At 39.6% G+C, this 15,564-nt stretch overlaps 2 protein-coding genes across 2 annotated transcripts in view; both read right to left on the bottom strand.

Moving 5' to 3' along the window:
• Positions 1-512, bottom strand: part of LOC112140919 (gastrula zinc finger protein XlCGF8.2DB-like) — a gene marked incomplete at its 3' end in the record, with an annotated part of 12,134 nt that extends 11,622 nt beyond the window's left edge. Inside the window, exon 1 of the mRNA XM_024263942.1 lies at positions 459-512. The remainder of the gene's footprint in view (positions 1-458) is intronic.
• Positions 1-15,564, bottom strand: part of LOC112140913 (gastrula zinc finger protein XlCGF57.1-like) — a 153,408-nt gene that overhangs the window by 114,968 nt on the left and 22,876 nt on the right. The window lies entirely within an intron of this gene.

Raw genomic sequence — 15,564 nt, 5'->3', positions numbered from 1 at the left:
AAGCTACAAAACTCTTCAATTGTCCAAAGTTTTACCTGGATTAATATCTTTGTTTTCTTCCATAGATTTTGTGTTTTATTGTTACTTATAGTTTAGTATTATGCGTTTAGATGTTATATTTTGTTATTATTTTCATACAAATATGTACAGTTTGTCATCTGCTGCTTACATTTTGTTCTAGTTTTTTTATTTTTAAAATACTATTCTGCCTTTTGTTTTGAATTTCACTGCTCCAAATTAAAAAAAGGTGAAATTTTGATTTTTTCCAAATAAAAAGTCGAGAAATAATCCTATGTGACGTCATCACATTGCTTTGTCCAGTTTATTATAAACGGTCTATGGGTTCTGGAGATGATGAGAACCGCAGAGTTCTGGACCAGTTCCAGAAGCAGTCATGGGTTCACTAGAACCTGGATCCGAATGTTGTGAAGATGAAGATGAAGAAGAAGTGAACATACCTATGTGGTGGAGCTGAAGCTGTGGTTTCCAGCAGATATCCAGCAGTCTGCGCTGACGACAGAGCTCCTGCTCGTATTGGACGATGGTTCCTTCACAGAGTCTGAAGATTTCTTCAGCAGCAGCAGCGAGTCGCTCGCTGATCAACTCTCTCAGAGACTGAAGGGAAGACATGGTTCCTGCAGCTGCAGAAGATCTTCAGCTCCAACAAACACCAAAGTCCTCTGAACAGCAGCAGCTCCGATCATCTGCTAGTCTCACAATCACAGCCACGTTGTCTTTACGTTCAACACGAATTCACTCATTTACGACACTTTAGCTAAAGAGGATTGTTCGGAACCGAACCACGTATCGATACATATCTGTAGAAACCTCACAAACGTAAACAACAAAATACCGCTGCCGTCTCAACAAAAGCTAACTCAGCTAGCATGCTAGCGCGGCCTCGTTCTGTTTATTTCCGGGTCACGCTAGGAACGTCACACAAAAATAATTTTACATTTAAAATTGCATTTCTTTAAAATGTTACAGGTTTAAATTAAAGTTCCAACTGTTAATTTATTTTAAAAATATGTATATTTCAAAGGACTGAGTTATATGTTTAGTTCGTTTTGCGCGATGTTCTTATCGTGACCCGGAAAAAAGCAGCACGAGGCCGCGCTAGCATGCTAGCTGAGTTAGCTTGTTTTGAGACGGCGGCGTTGTTTCGTTAGGACGTTTGTGAGGTTTCTACAGAGATGTACCGATACGTGGTTCGGTTCCGAACAATCCTCTTTAACTAAAGTGTCGTAAGTGAGTGAATACGTGTTGAACGTAAAGACAACGTGGCTGTGATTGTGAGACTAGCAGATGATCGGAGCTGCTGCTGTTCAGAGGACTTTGGTGTTTGTTGGAGCTGAAGATCTTCTGCAGCTGCAGGAACCATGTCTTCCCTTCAGTCTCTGAGAGAGTTGATCAGCGAGCGACTCGCTGCTGCTGCTGAAGAAATCTTCAGACTCTGTGAAGGAACCATCGTCCAGTACGAGCAGGAGCTCTGTCGTCAGCGCAGACTGCTGGATATCTGCTGGAAACCACAGCTTCAGCTCCACCAGATAGGTATGTTCACTTCTTCGGGTCCAGGTTCTGGTGGATCCATGACTACTTCTGGAACTGGTCCAGAACTCTGCGGTCCTCATCATATCCAGAACCCATAGACCGTTTATAACAGTGGTCAGCAACGTTTATGACATGAAGTGCCAATACAAAATGTTCTCCTTAACAATTGTGCCATCACCAATTATAGTGCGATCTCTGTTGTCGTTCACATAGACCAGGGGTCTCCAACTAATTTGGCGAGAGGTCCAGTAACTTTGTCAGCTTGGTAGACCGGGGTCCGAACATGCAAAAACATTCAGTCAATATTTCAATTTTCTGTTCTTTTATTTCATTACAATGTGTAGTTAAATTTGCAAATAACTCTTGTAGCTTATTGTCTCAACAAGTATTTCTCTCATTCCTTTTTGTACAAAAATACATACATGTCCATGAATTGTAGAGTAAAAAAAGATATTTTACATAAACTTGCCTCCATATAGTGCAACATGTGTGCTCTTTCACAAACTTTAACAGTCTACTGTCTGTCACTTAAAGTGCAACAGGTAACATGAATATACCGTAAAAAGCATTCATAATTAATCCCTCAAATGTTAATTTTCTGTTTTTTAACCTTAAAAGTAGGTTGCAAATAATGCTACATATTGAACATTAAAGTAAGAACTTTCATAAGTGTGAAAAACATTATAAACATAAAGGTAAACTATAAAACAGACTTAAAGAGACGTAGATGGCACTTTGAATGGTGGTTTTGAGCTGGAACTATATGGAGCTAAATTGGGGCCAATATTATTTGAAAACATAATAAGACAAATTGAAAGAATATTGGTGTTTGGCCAAAAAGAATTTAAAATGTCTGAATTTTTTTACTGTTCTAAAATAATCTTAATTATTTTCAACTTCAAATTTTCTCATTTTTAGGCTTAAACTCAGAATTTCAACTCCCAAACTTAATCAGTTTCATTTTTTTCCCAGTTTAAACTCTTTTTTTTTCTTTTTATATAAAAATTTTAGTTTCAAAACTTTTGGCCCAATCAAAACTCAATGAGAGGAATAACTTCAGTCCCAGTGTCTTCACTGACTCCTAGAGCCGTGATAATTACGATCAGAAAATGTCTGTATTGTCTGTTCTATCATATTCTGAAGTTGTCCCAAGACGGATGTGAAGATCAGAGTTTTATCCCGTACAAACCGTGTCCAAAACTCTGTTCTAGCAGAGTCAGCGAATGCACCAGGACTGAAGTTACCACACTCATCCATTTGGTTTGGTCCTTCGTGTTAGACCCAGCACAAAGGGGCAAAAAGTTTTGAAACTGAAATTTTCATATTAGAAAACGAACATAAATAAATAAATAGAGTCGAATAAAGAAAATGGAATTGAAATTTTTAGTTTTGAAACCTTAAAAAATGAACTTTTTAAGCTGAAAATAGGTTAATTTTAGAATGGAAAGAATTTTCTGACATTAAATTTTTTAGCCAAACATTTTTTTTTTAATTTGTCTTATTTGGGTTTCAAATAATATTGGCAGCAGTGTAGCTCCATAGCCCTGCACATCTCTGGAAAGCTTCTTGTTGACACAGGGGAATCTGTCAGACCTTTTCTTGAAGCTGCTGTCCCTCTTTTCCTTCTAATATTGTTTCTGTCATTGCCTCCATACTCTCTTTAATCATTTCTGAGTGATTTTTTAGTGCTTGCCCATCATCCACTCGTGAGCTTGTTGTTGTGCTGTTACCGTCTGTGTGTTGTACGCTCGCACTGTATTTTCAGTTCGTATATTTTCCGTGACCACGTCACTCATTCTGTCGGGTAATTTGTGTCGGAAGTTTTGTGTTTTGCCTCGTAGCGCTGCTTGATATCGGCGCTCTTAACAAAACCAGCTGACTCCATGCTTATAATACAAACCGGCCTCGTAGAACTCACTGCTGGTAAATTTCATTTTAGACAGAGCCATTGTTCACGCACATTCCAGATAACTTTACGTCCCAACTACGTAAACATTAGCACACCAATTTGAGCTTTTGCCGGTTGAAGGACCCCGGTCTGAACGTAGCTGTCCTCGCGCGCGCCTGTTCAAAAATCGCTGTGTAAAGATGAATGAAAAATCGTACTTTTTATTAAAAATGCTTGGCGGTCCGGATAAAAGGGTCTCGGGGTCCGGACCCGGACCGCGATCCGCCAGTTGGGGACCCCTGACATAGACTGTATAAGAAGAACTGGACAAAGCAAGCCTCCCTCCTTCCTTGTTCCATATAGGAAGTACCACTGGGTTGCAAAAAGGCCAAAGTCCCATTGACTTACATTGAGAAACAGACAGTTATTTCTCAATCATTTTATATCTCAGAATAATCATTCTTCCTCTGCTGCTTTCTGCTTAACTTCTTTTTTCTAATCTAATTTTTCTTAAAGATTTTTTTCCATTATCACAAGTTATTAGTTATAAATTGACCAATCAGATGGCTCAATAAGCGTTTGTGGGTCTGACGTCGACCGTTTGGGGGATTTGATTGACAGATGACGGGTAGCCAATGGGAGCAGACTTCATCAATGCGGTCCGTGAAGACCTTTTAACACCTACTTTACAATTCAACAATGTACCAATCATTGTCCTACTGTTGTTTTCCTCAATGGAATGTACCGATGCAGCAGTTTAAAACAACAAGAGGAGCATGCTGTCGACATTTTTAGATGAGGATTTACTCTGTAGAAATAGATTTCACTCTGAGGTTATGTGCTTTGGACCTTTTTGTTTGTTTAACTTTCGTTTTTCTTTTTTCACTGTTTTGGTTGTAGCTTATAAATTCTAAGTTGCGTATATGCGCATAAAATCACCAACCAAAGTTTAATCTTTGCTGCACTTTTTTTTGCTTCAGCCTGAATTAGACGCAGCCGCCTGAGGAGCACAAGACAAACTTGAAAGGACCTGGTCGTATTTTCAAACAGAAAAAAGATCCAGCTGTTCACTTGTTAGGATGGTTATTTAATTTAAATACCACTGCATCTGATCAGACTGTAACGTGGCTGCGCATGAGAAGAGACAAGCTGTGGCGCGCGCGTCACCCAAATGCTCCTTTTAGCTCGACAAAAAGGAATAAATGTAAGTAAATCCAAAAGGGGGCTGCACGGTGGTGCAGTGGTTAGCACTCTTGCCTGTAGTAGTTCACTTTCGGCTTATCCCTTTCGGGGTCGCCACAGCGTAACAGCACCCACTGTTTCGCATCAGTGATTTTGGCAGAGTTTTTATGCCTGATGCCCAATCTGGTTGGGGATCAGTGGACAACCCTGGGAATCGAACCCAGGGCTCCTGCGTGCCAGCCCTTCACCTAGCCCACTGGGCCACCCAGCGCTCTTGCTTCACAGCAAGCGTGGGTTTTCACCGGGGACTCCGGGCCCACCGTCCAAAAACATGCTTCATAGGTTAATTGGTGACTCTAAATTGCCCCTAGGTGTGAATGTGAGAGTGTGTGTGATTGAGGCCCTGTGACAGACTGGCGACCTGTCCAGGGTGTACCCCGCCTTCGCCCATCAGTAGCCGGGTTAGGCTCCGGCACCCCCGCGACCCCGAAAGGGACAAAGCGGTCAGGAAAATGAATGAATTCCCAAAGGACCGCTGACAGAATCAAATGTTGGAATGGTTCTCCCTCAAAGGCTTCAACAATGACTTGTACATTTCTCCCGAGCCGCCGTTATTAAAATAGAAGCTGTTTACATCCCGCGGTCTCGTGGTCGAGGCGTGGAAAGAAGCAGACGGTTGCAATAAACTCACTCCTGATTGGCGACAGTACTTCCTGTAGATCCCATGACTCAGCTATGACTCAGACCGATCGCTGAAGATTGTTTGCAAATGGCGGTATCCGTTTCAGGAAGTGACGGTGAAAGCGGCGGCCTACTTTCGCGAGGAGAGGAAGTAATGCATTTCCAATGGGGGACCTCATTGCTCGCTCAGTCCATTATTTTTACAGTCAATGGTCGTTCACCGTTCGGTTTATCCTGACAGGAATCATCACAGTGAATCAGTGAAAGCTGATTCAATAAAACTAGCAAGATCTTTAACTGAAGTTCCGCTCACAGACATAACTTCTGAAAAAATGAATTGGCTTTAACATCTGCGCTTTAGCTCCAGTGTTTACTTCTTTTGGTTATGGTAACTCTTCAAAAGTTGATGCAATTAACAAAACTCCATCTTATTCTGAAGAAACAGCCTCGCGCTGCTGAAAGGTGGATGTAATCAACGTGAATCGGCTGATTCTGCTGCGAAAAAAAACAACTTTCTTCATACGGGCTCTGCACCAATATGTGATGCTTAGAACATAAAATACTGAAGAACTTTGAGGATAGAAAACTGTGTAGAAAATTTTCAGGTTTTGCTGTTAAATGATCCAAAACAGCAGTGATTTTTATCCTTTTTATGTTGTTTTACTGCTGAACCAGAATATTGACAAAAAAACAACAACTTTGAAACTACAAAATTTCTTTTTATCTGAATCTTTGTGTTTTTTTAATCAGTTTAGTTGATTCTGATCTCCTGTTCTAAATAAATGTATAAATGATGATTAAACTCAAATAATTTCAATTTTCATCCATCCAGTAAATAGACATACACATAGCAATAAACATTATAATAAAAAGTAAGAATCGTGGTTCGATTCGTGAATCAAATCGGATCGCCACCTAACCAACGATCCACAGCCCTAATTAGTGTCATTAGTTTACTTGCTCAAGTTCAACGTATATCTCCTCAAAATATTGTTCCTTTATTATCATTAAAGAATAATAAAAAACACTTCTAAATAATCTGTTTTATTAATTTTTCCTCTTTCTTTTTTTTTCTTAGAATCCTTCCAAAACTTTCAGACAAAGTCAAAACAAGTCTTTCCTTGTTTCCCTCCACAGCAGTGATGAATTCTGGCTTTTTTCAGAGATTCAGTTCTTTTCATTGGTTTACTGTTAATAGCGGCTCTTTCTGCTACCAAATGCATTTTTAGGTTGTTTTTGCTATATTTAATTTATTATCAACTATTAAATAGGATTATGCACAATATCCATAATTAATATAAACATGTGTTTATTCACATGCCCCCCAGGGGGCCGCGCCCAACCATTTGAGATACACTGCTCTAGTCAGTGAATCGATATCTGGTTTCTTCAGTCTGTATCTGCTGTATGGTCATTGTTATTATTTTATTTATTTATAATTTTTTTTATTTTATTATTAATTTTTTACATTTATTTATTTAATTACATACTTTGCGTTAGAAAAAATGCATATTTGAGAACATTGGAATGTTTTATCAGGACTTTTCTTCTGAAAATCCTGATGCGGCCCAGCCTCACCCAGACTCCTCCTCCAGCGGCCCCCGGCTGAATTGAGTTTGAGACCCTTGTTATAGACCCTTTTCACAGTGACGTCAGACAAAATGGCTACAGGGCTGAAAACGGTAATCTTTACTTCCGGTTGTTTCATTTAGAACGGCAAAGCTGAACGCTGTTTGACACAACTTTATGGAGAGAAAATAGACTCACTCCGATTTGTGCGTGCATATTCTTGATTTGTAACACCTATAATACTTTTTCTGCATAAGTAAAAAAAAATACAAAATTAAAAAGAAGTATAAAATGCAATTTACACATGCACACATTAAAATTACAACAGCTTGAAACTCATTACACGTGCAAATCTTTACAAATTACGCACGAATCACCTCTTACACAGACGAAACTTCAGTTACGCACAGATCTGTGGTGAGACTTATTTCGCATCTCACAAAATCGTGCGTGAGAGATGCGTTTAAAAGCTACTAGAAGGCTGGTTCATTAGAGTTTTCTTATCAGCTGTTTTGAACTTAGATTATTAATAATATCTAGTAAAACCTGACTTTGACTTGCTTTAACTGATATTCCCGATAATTAATATAAAATAAAGCTCTAAATAAGCGTTTTTAAAGCACTTATCCTTTTAAAAATAAAAATCTCTCCCAGAACTGATCGCTTTCTCGCTGCCATCCCTCCCCTGACAGCGCCTCCAACACGGGGCTCTGTCCCGAGTGCTGCTCACAGTCACGGAGAAAGCAGGCGGTGTAGGACCGTTCTAAACAGAACGCTGCCCTCCCCGCCCTCAGCGGCCTTTTACAAAGTAAATGCACAGAGTTTTGGTCGCAAACACTGCTATTGCAGGCAGCACCGGCCCGCTTTGATCTGCGGGAGTTCAGAAAGGTCTGGAACTGTTTCCTTTTCTCGTGACTGGTGATCAGCACTTAAGACAGAGCCCCATGTCGGAGGCGCTGTCACGGGAGCCGCTGTAGAGAGAAAGCGCTCTTTTCTGGAAAATAATCTTATTTTTAAAGGGATAAGTGTTTTAAAAACGCTTATTTAGACTTTATATTAATTATCGGGAATATCTTTATAAGAAAGTGGGAAAATGTCAAGTTTTACTGGATATTATTTACAATCGAAGTTTAAAACAACTGATTAAACTCTGATGAACCAGCATTCTAGAAGTATGTGAACACATCACTCACTGACGAATCAGTGAGACGTGAAGAGTCTCATGACAGATCCGTGTGTTACAGAGGTTTTGTGTGTGCGTAATTTTTAAAGCTTTGCATGTGTTGTTTCAAGCTGTTGTAATTTATTTTGTGTGTAAGTTGTATTTCTTTTTATTTTAATTTTTTTTTACTAATGCACAAACACATGAGTTCCAATTCAAGAACACACGCACCCAAATCAATGCACGAATCAAGAATACACAGTAAATAATAAAGACGTAAGCAATGTCAAAAGAAAAATGTACTATAACTATTTTATAAATGTCATACATAACTGTATTTTCATTTCCTCTCTCAGATCATTTTCAAATTAAAATACAAATTAGATTAAACTATGTGATTACACATGTTCATGTACAGGGCAACGAAATGCAGTTTAGCATCTAATCAGAAGTGCAATAGGCAGTAAGTGCATTAGGCATAAATATTATGGCAAATAAGTATTGTTCAGGTTGTTTTTGTCAGGTTTGGTGGTTCTGAGGACAAGCCAAAAGAGAGCAGACCCAGGAACAGATGACAGTAATTTATTGAAGACTGCAAGAGAATAAGCAGGAACAGGTGAGTCAGTGTAGTGACCTCCTCCAGCCACCAGGAGGTGCAGAACTCTGTGGAGTGGGAACAGGTGAGCAGTGGTCAACAGGAAGATGAATGTTTGCAGATGTGCAGAGTTGTCCAAAAGTGCAGTGGTGATAGTGTAAAAGTCTTGACTCGATGATTGAATTACTGAGATTTGGTGTGTGGGGGTCAGCAGGGGTCACTGGGGTCAGAGTTCAGTAAAGTCACATTTCTAGGGAAAAAGCTGTTCCTCAGTCTGCTGGTCCTTGTCCGGAGGCTTCTAGAACGCCTGCCTGAAGGCAGGAGGGAAAACAGTCCATGTGCTGGGTGGGAGGAGACCTTCAGAATGCTGCGGGAATGACACAGACAGCTCTTCTTCTAGACGTCCTCAGGAGTTCCAGTAATGCGCAGGGCAGTTTTCACCACGCGCTGCAGGTGCTTGCGTTCTGCAGCAGAGCAGCTTCCGTACCAGACTGTGACAGTTCGTTAGGATGCTCTCAATCAAACAGTGGTAGAAGTTCACCTGGATGGCTGAAGACAGGTGGTTCTTCTTCAATGTCCTCAGGAAGAAGAGGCTGCTGAGCTTTATTGACAAGGCTGGAGGTGTCGGTGGTCCAGGACAGGTCCTCTGAGATGTGAGGTGTTGGTGGTCCAGGACAGGTCCTCTGAGATGTGAGGTGTCGGTGGTCCAGGACAGGTCCTCTGAGATGTGAGGTGTCAGTAGTCCAGGACAGGTGATCTGAGATGTGAGGTGTCGGTGGTCCAGGACAGGTCCTCTGAGATGTGGGTCTCCAATGAACTTGAAGCCGGAGGCACGCTTGACAGCCGTTCCCTTGATGTGAATGGAGTCGTGCGTGCTTCTTCTCTCCTTCTTCCAGTCCACAATGAGCTCCTTGGTCTTACTGGTGTATCAGCAGTGGGTTGACCTTACACTCTGCTGTTCTCATGTGTCACCCCTTCAAAGACTCCTGACCCCCTCCTGCCACCCCATAGAAAATGTTCTAGCTGCGCCACTGTCTTGAGTTCAGAGACGTCATCAGTCTTTTTCTTTTATGAATAGGCCTCAGTGAGCAAATACTTTAAGTCTGTTTATATGTGTGTATAGGTTTTAAAAAGTATATATAAAATATATGTTTTAAAGCCAACCATTGCAATAATCAATATACTACTTTGGTAATCTTTAAATATAACTGTATTTAAAACAAATATATCTTTTTTATTTCATTCAATTGAAATAAAATGTCAATGTCATGCCTTATCCACCTTAAAAATAAAATGATAAATACTGACGTGTCTGTATAATTATGCATTTTAAGGTAACTAATAAACAAAGCTCCAGTTAAGAACCAAAATGCTTAGTATATGAAATGACATTCTCTCTTCAAAGAACAATAAATGTTAAATAAAAATTCAAAATGCTATATTTTAATAAATTTTATGTTTTATGTCAGATATTTTTTTTATTATTATTAAGGCACAATATGAACTTTTAGCCTGCTAATGTTATAGGATCATAGTTTTTTACAGTGCTGGTATCCATATTCATTTACCCTCCTTTTATAAGAATTTTCTGCACTTTATTTGATAATCAATACTTTAGTCACGTGCTCCACGTGTTTACTGCTAGCATACACACCTGTTGGATCAATAACACCGCTAGACGTCTCATTTGGACGGTCAGACGCTGCACACCTCTCCGCTAGAATCTGATATATTTTAGCATAGGGTTTGGACAGGTTACTGCTGTTTCTGCCCTTACAGTCCAATTTTTTATTACATTAGAAACAGCGAGCGCTGTCTGCATCTTCTTTAGAAAAATACAGACACAGCTCGGAGCTGTTCGCTTGCGGCCGCTCTGCCACCCGCGTGCGTTTTCATCCGTCCAGTGTTAATTTTGTTGACAAAAAATTTCGTCATCGTCTTTGTCAACAAGATTTTTCACCCAACAAAAACGAAACTAAAAGTCCCGCTCAGAGACGAAAACTTTAACCAAATTGATAGACATTTTCATCAACGAATAAAAGCGAAACAAAAAGGCTGTTCGAATACGACATCCAATCATAACGACTGCTGCTGGAGGAGGGCGGGAGCAAATGCAGAGTGATCCAATCAGAACACTGAGTCCTTCAGCCCGCCCGGGAATACGCTATTTAAATGAACGCTGTCTGTGATTTAGGTGAAAAATTTCTACTCCAGGGAGAAAAAGAGGAGTACATAAAGGGACAAATTTTACTTTTAACGCAACCCTCAACAAGACGTGTGGAGCGACCATCACAGGAAAAAAACACAACAAACCTGAGGCGACGTTTGCAGACAAGCTACCCTGAAATCCACGCAAAGGTAAAGATGCAAACACGATTATTTCTAGTGTATTGGACTGAATCCGAATTCTACCCTACCTTTTTTTTTTTAACTTGTCCTGTCCAACAGCTGAGCCAACAGATGTGGGCTGAGAGCTTCTTGTGTTGAGCAGATTTTACTGTCACAACAGGGATTTATTGAGTATAAACCCCTGTTGTATTTCATGCTAAACTTAATTTATATTGATTATGTTTTATTTTATTTTTTTTCTTTTCTTTGTTGTTGGACCGGACGGAAAAAAAGAAGGGGGGGAGGGGTGGCAACAGAGGGAAGCAACACCATATAACAACCAGGACTAAGTAACAAACTAGAATGGGCGGGGCCAGTCTACGCACACACTTGTTGGCCAAAATAGTCTCCACATTTAAACTAATCATAATGTACTCAATACAACTGTAACTCAACATGCCTCCGGGAATACGCCACGACAGCACGGAGGCAGGAGCAGCTGCACACCGAAAACTCTATGTACTCCAAAAAGAGTAAATATTGTTAAAAATCAATTCCTGATCATGTTGCCGAAAAAACTCCCAGCAACGGACGATTCGGAGGATATCAAAAAATTGCTTGATTTCATGCTGGAAGAAGTTGGAGCCCTCAAGAAGCAGTACCAGGACCTTGTTTTCAGGCTGGAGGATGGGAGACAGCTCCGAGCTCTGCATGAGCAGACTGTCAACCGATTGGATAACTTGGACAAACGAATGGATGACCAAGAACAAAATTCCAGGATTAATGATGTGATCATCACCGGATTGAAAATCAAGCCCCGGTCATATGCACATGCAGCGGCTGCAGGGAACGGAGAGGAATCTGAAGAGGAGACGAGCTCCGTGGAGCAACAGGTGGAAGATTTCCTGAAGTCCAAAGGAATTTGTCTGGACACAAACAACCTTGAGATCTGCCGTCCACTCCCAAAGAGAAGAGAGACCCACAGACCTGCGATTCTCATGAGGTTTGTCAATCGGAAGCACAAAGTTGCTTTATTGAAGCAAGGAAGAAACCTGAAGGGATCCAACATCTTTATCAACAAGAATCTCACTAAACACAATGCTGACATCACCCGAAGAGCCCGCTATCTGAGAAAAATTGGAAAATTCCAAAACACCTGGACATGGGATGGAAAAATCTACGCCAAGCTTTGTGGCTCTCCTGAGCAAGCCAAGGTCATCATCATCAGAAGCCTGGAGGAGCTGGAGAAGTTTGTTCCCACTGCAGTCTAAACAAGAGATAAGTATGATTGCTGGTCTACGAGGTGAGCAGACAAACTTCACTAACAATGGCTGATAACACCAACACAATCTACAACAGTCAACTGTGAGCACGACTTTCAGATAGATCTGGACCTGACCTTCATATGTTCAATGATCATGATAACAACCAGCAAGATGACATAGACCCTGATCAATTCTTTTCCACTGTTAATCTGGACTGCAAATATTATAGCATAGATGACTTTAAAAACTCTGTTATCCCAGAAGGAAGATTGTCAATCGTCCACTTTAACAGCAGAAGTATGTACACCAACTTTGGAGACATCAAGGACTATTTACAGAATCTGGAACATTCCTTTAAGATTATAACCATATCTGAAACTTGGTTTAGTTGCGACAAGGAGGATGACTTTGAATTTGAAAACTACAAACTTTGTTTTGTGAACAGAGTAAACAAAAAAAGCAGAGGAGTCGCAATTTATGTGCAAAAAAATATGAAGTTCGCAGTAATGGATAAAATGTCAGTTGCAGTAGATGGATTACTGGAATGTATTACAATTGAAGTAAGTAATGAATCAGGGGAATATGACGTTGTAAGCTGTATATACAGGTCACCAGGGTCAAGCTTAGAAGTGTTCAGTGACTATATGGAAAAAATGTTTCACTCTCAAAATAACAAAATATTGTTTATCTGTGGAGATTTCAATATAGATCTGATAAACCCAAGCAACCATAAAGCAACAGATGACTTTATCAACAGAATGTACAGTATGAGTTTATATCCAACCATAACTAGACCCAGCAGAATCACTGCTCAAAGTACTACTCTTATTGATAATATATTCACAAATAACATAGAAAACACTCATATGAGTGGACTTAAGATTTGTGACATAACTGATCATTTACCAGTTTTTACACTCTCTGATATCAATATAAAAACAAAGAAAATAATCAAATAATCAATTTATAAAAGGTTAAGAAATGACAAAACAATGAACTCTCTTAATATTGACTTAACCAGACAAAACTGGAACTCTGTGCACAGAGAGAAAGATGTGGACACTGCTTATACATGTTTTCTAGAAATATTTATCTCACTATACAACAAGAATTGTCCAATTCATCAATTCAGGAACAAATTTGCTAAATGTCCTTGGTTAACTACTGGTCTACAAAAGGCTTGTAAAAAGAAAAATAACCTCTATAAAAAGTTCTTAAAACAAAGATAGAGAGAAAATGAACAGAGATATAAATCCTACAAAAATAAACTAACTGAAATAACACGACACAGTAAAAAAGTGTACTATAATAATCTACTGAATGAAAATAAAAACAATGTGAAGCGAGTTTGGGAAATATTAAACACCATCATTAAATAAGGGACAAAAAAACAAACGTACCCAGATTACTTTACAGATGAGACGGGTCAAACCTATTCTATGAATGAAGCAGCAAACGGTCTCAACAACTATTTTGTAAACGTGGGTCCAGCTTTGGCAAAACCAACATAGAAAATATTCCACCCAGTGCTAGGATCCCACACTCCATCTTTCTCTCTGATGTGAATGAAAATGAGCTGATATCAATCGTTAATAAATTCAAGAGTAAAAACTCAGCAGATTGTCATGATATCGATATGACTTTGGTGAAAAAGGTGATTAACTGTATTTCTAAGCCTCTAACAAATGACAAAGGTGATTCCTATCTATAAGAGTGGAGACAAACACCTGTTTACAAACTATAGACCTATTTCTCTCCTTCCACAATTCTCAAAAATTCTGGAAAAGATATTCAATGACAAATTAGCTAAATTCATTGATAAATATAACATAATAAATGAAAGCCTATATGGCTTCAGAGAAAACAGATCAACCTCAATGGCTATCTTTGATGCTGTAGAGCAGGGGTCTCAAACTCAAATCAGCCGGGGGCCGCTGGAGGCGGAGTCTAGGTGAGGCTGGGCCGCATCAGGATTTCCACAAGAAAATCGCTGAGAAAACATTCTATTGTTCTCAAATATCTTTATTTTTAACACAAAATAATGAATAAATAATGAACAACGTGTATAGATCTTTGTGTGTGTTGATTTATATATATGTGTAAAAAGGGTAGTTAATGTCCGTTTCTGAAATAGTTTATATTGAAGATTAAACTTAAGATATATTGCTAGGGTGTAGAATTGAAAAAAGTTTTTAAACTTCTTCCTACTCCATTTCGAACTACATAATTGAGGTGTAATGTTTTTATTTATATTGTATATGGAAATTTTCTGTTGTTGTTTTCTTTTTTACCATGTACATTAAAAGATGAATAAAAAAACAAATAAATTAGTAATAAATAAAATAATAATAAAGACCATACAACAGATACAGACAATTCATAGACACGCGCACGCAGGCACGAGCCAAGCTCGGGATCACATGTTTGACAGGAGGGAGCAGCGGATCGCCGCGCGGGGCGGGCTACAGGTTTGCGGCTCGGAGCTTGTGGAGTTCAGGTTTAATAGGAACACTCAGCACGTCAAAAAAACATATTCCTCGACATCATGTCTTTTTCCTATTCATTCTAAAAGAGACATCCACAGACGGAGCTGGTAGCTCCTTCGACACGGGGCGCAGCGACAGAAACACATTTTTTGACGAGCCGCAAGCAGCAAATTCCCCGCGCGGGGCACGCAAAATTATCACGCGAATCGCGTTTGGTGCTTCGTGCCTCCTCCTCCGCCCAGCTGATTGGAGGAAGGAATGAATGATAGACAGAGGCATTGGACAGCCCGCCAATGTCCCGCACACAACAACTGTCATTCATATCACCCTTGCAGGCCTCACTAACTGTAATCTTTCATATGAAGACGGGGGCCGCGAGTTTGAGACCCCTGGTCTAAGGTGCAAATAAAATTGAGAGAAAGGGGAAATCCATGCAGCGGCTACAGGAGGGGGGCCACCTCCCGCAGCGCACTGCAATACAGACACCCTCCCCTTCACCCTAATGCATTTTTATATGAGGAAGGGGATATGTTGGGGATCAGTTGGCAGACTGATCCCCGATGGTGGACCCTTGTTAGATTACTTGTAAGTTTGTAAGTTAGTGAGGGTTTTTTAATGCATTTTTGCTCTTGACTACCTCTTCAATACAAGTTTTTTTCATGTTCAGACATTTATCACAGATGGGATGGAATTATAATTTATTTTTGAGTGTGTTTTAAGTTGTTAAAGCTAAATTTGCAGAAATGACAAGTTTGGAAGCAAAGTGAAGTAAAATGGTTTTTTTTTTTGTTTTTTTTTTGTTTACAATTTAGTAAACAAATAACAAATAAATCACATGACTATGTAAGTAGATATAT

The sequence above is a fragment of the Oryzias melastigma genome, unplaced genomic scaffold (genome assembly GCF_002922805.2).
Source record: "Oryzias melastigma strain HK-1 unplaced genomic scaffold, ASM292280v2 sc00283, whole genome shotgun sequence".
Lineage (NCBI taxonomy): Eukaryota > Metazoa > Chordata > Actinopteri > Beloniformes > Adrianichthyidae > Oryzias > Oryzias melastigma.
This window is presented reverse-complemented; position numbering and strand designations above follow the sequence as displayed.